A 3,109-nucleotide genomic window follows, 5' to 3' on the forward strand; every position below is an offset into this window, starting at 1 on the left:
CCGCACCTCCCCGGCTCGCGCCTCCCTTTCTAGGCGCCTCCTCCCCTTCCTCTCCCCGCCCCGGCCTGCGCGGTGGGCAACCCCGGCCCGTGCCTCCCGCCGCGAGGGCACAAGGACCCAACCGCCCCTCGCAAGGAGATGTGTGTCCCCGCGAACACCCAGGGGCGTCTTGGAGAGGTGCCTTGGGGGGTCCCCGAGTCATCCCAAGCAACAGGAGTCCTGATGTCTCCTGGACACCTCGGTGACGCCTCTCACTTGCAGTCTATAAAAGCATTTTGAAAATATTTCTTTTATGAACGGTCTGTACTGGGGACCCGAGCCCAGCAGGCTGCCACCGCCCAGGGGCTGCGGACCTGTCCCTAAGCGCCACCTGGCCAGTCCCAGCACCCCACACCTTTGCAGTGTTCTGCAGCTTTGGGCCACAGGGCACTGGCCGGCGGTGTCTGGCCAGCTCTTTGGGCCTTTGGGGTGGAAAGGCTGAGTGGAAAGGCGGTGAGCAGGCGAGGGACGGCCTTCCTGGGCCCCTGCAACTGGCAGCTCCCGCACTTTTCCGAGCCGACTCGCTTCGACCAGGGTCCTACACGCCGTTCTCTTTTCCCTCTTCCCCCGAGGAGTCGAGGAGTCGGAAGGACGCTGGCTTCCCTTTCTTCCTGCATTCTGCTGGAACCTGAGCTGGAGGTCCTTGAACTTCCAGCGCCCACCACACGCACACACACCCCACCCCCCCGCACCCCTGAATCCAGCCTTCCCTTCCAAAAGCAGGGCACCGAGGGGACCTGCAGACTGCTTTGCAAAGGGGGAGTTTAGGAGAGGCCAGTGTGACAGCGTTGGGCAGGTGGCCGAGGAGGGGCCGCGCCCGCCCGGCCTGCCCTGTGCGCTTGGTGGGGAGGCCCAGCCTGTGGCTGGGCAGGGCTGTGTTAGGGTTTCTTCCAGGCTCTTCGCAAGCGGTGCCTGCAGTCAGGGCTATGGGGCCCAGCTGGCGCCAGCCTCCACCTGAGCTCGGAAGGAGCATGGGCCCTCCAGGAGCGCGGTTGGAGGAGGGAGACAGCCAATGGCACCAGGAACCGAGGCCATGCGTGAACTTCTGGAGGGTGTACCCGAGGGCTGCTCCCAAGCCTATCCAGGAGGCCTGCTCCTGGCACAGGGACCATGCTCGTGGGAAGCCAGGCCCCACTTGGAGATGTGTTTGAATCACCGGCATGAGTGCCCAGGACCCAGGGCTACAGGGCTGGAGGAGGCGGTTGTGGGCAGCCAACCTGGGGAGGGCGCCCCTCACTCTCTCTCACATGCATACACACGCAGTCTACATGGATCGAGGGAAAAAGAGCAGGAGAGACCATTTACCATCGTGTGGCTCAGGGGAAGCCTCTTGAGCGAGGTGAGCTCCCTCTAACTACGGGAGGGTGTGAGACGGGGGGAGGGAGTATGCACCCTCCGGTGGGTATGGCCAGGCCTCTCCTCCAGCCCTCCATCTCGTCGGGATCTGGGGCACGCACAAGCACTTGGTGTGTTTTTCGAGCCTCCAGGGCTGGGATTTGAACCATGGAGGGTGGGCAGTTGGGATCTGCCTCCTTAGCCATTAGACTGCCAGGTAGGCCCAGCAGAGGTAACGCTCTAGGGTGAGAGGGCACATTCCCGGTGGGACACAGGGAGCCTCCTGGAGCTGCCAGGCAGAGACCTCTGCTAGGGGCCATTTCCTCGTCACCCCCAGACAAGCCAGACTGGACTCAGTGCGCTTCTGTTCCTAGGCAGGACAGGGCTTCTTCCGTCCTGTGCCACCTCCCTAGGAAGGGGTGGTTCCATTCTTGTCACCTCCCAGGGCCAAGATGGGGGCTGTCCTCCCTGGGTCAGGGGCGCGCTGAGAGTCGCTTGCCCCAGCACCCCCCAACCACGGGAGTGAGCAGGCTTCACCTGGCTCAGGGCTCGACCACACTGGACGGGATCGGTCCTCGGTGGGCTCCAGGGCGGGGAGGGCCCTCCGTGCTGGCTGCCCTGGCTTTCTCTAGACTTCGACGGTTGGTGCATCTTGAATCGCTGGCCGTCACTCCAGCTTTTAAGACATCACAATGAGATGTCATTTGTCGTGCTGCCTGTGTTGGGAGCTGGTCCTTCATTTTGATGCTGGAGTGACGCCTCCCCTGCCTCACCTGATCACCCCCCTCCACCCACCCCACCCCATTAGCGTGGAAGCCCCGTCAGCGGGAGGCCCTTCGTGACCAGGCCCTCTTGGCTCTGGAAGTTTCCCTGTGCCCATGTGCAGCTCACATGCCCGGGACAGGAGCTGCAGGACCCTCTGCTGGTGTCAAACGGCCAGTCCGCAGCCCACACAGATGGCCGTGGCCGGGACCTCTGCCCTGCCTGGCTCCGCTGCAGTGGCTGGTCTGTCCCCGGCTGAAAGCAGGACTGTGGAGGGTTCTGTTTCCCACAGAGCCAGCTGGCCCGCCAGTGTCAGGGGGGAAAGGCCACACTCTCCATAACGCAGCTTGAGCCAGAACTGGCCGAGGTAGGAGGCTGTCTTGGTCAGTCTCAGAGGAAAAAGAGCTTGAACCTCTGAAAGGTGAGACTAAAAGAGCCCAAAGGGACCCCCCCTCCCCCAAGATCAGGCCTGCCCTGGGCCAGGGCTTGAGGCGGGACTATCCGCCGGGGACCGCAGAACCTTCAAAGCAGGGTTAGAAGTAAACGCTCTAATTGGCTTCCAACCCGGAGAGGGAGGGTTTGGGGACAGAGACACTGAGCAGGGAGACGGGGTGTTGGAGCCTCACGTATGTCTCATGCTGCAAAGAGAGAACCTGACCACACGCCTCCGGGCCGGGATGGTCATCGGGAGCTCGTGATGTCACCTGCTTATGCGGAGATATGGTCGGGACAGAAGGGGAGTGGCCTAGGGTGACCCCAGGCCCCGGGGACAGGGGATCTCCCCAGGTGGCCTTGTGAGGGGAAGCGCAGTGCTGGAGGGCCAGTGGGAGGGCGTGGAGGGAGACGCTTTTGCAGTGAGAGCCGTGGCAGGCCCGTTGTTCCCAGGAGGGCTGCGTGACAGTCAGCTCGCGAAGGTCCCTGTACACACAGCGGCTCGCCCCCGAAGCCCGCAGGATATCAACCCCACGGGGCA

This window comes from Tupaia chinensis, unplaced genomic scaffold (genome assembly GCF_000334495.1).
Source record: "Tupaia chinensis unplaced genomic scaffold, TupChi_1.0 Scaffold000258_1, whole genome shotgun sequence".
In the NCBI taxonomy this organism is placed as follows: Eukaryota; Metazoa; Chordata; class Mammalia; order Scandentia; family Tupaiidae; genus Tupaia; species Tupaia belangeri.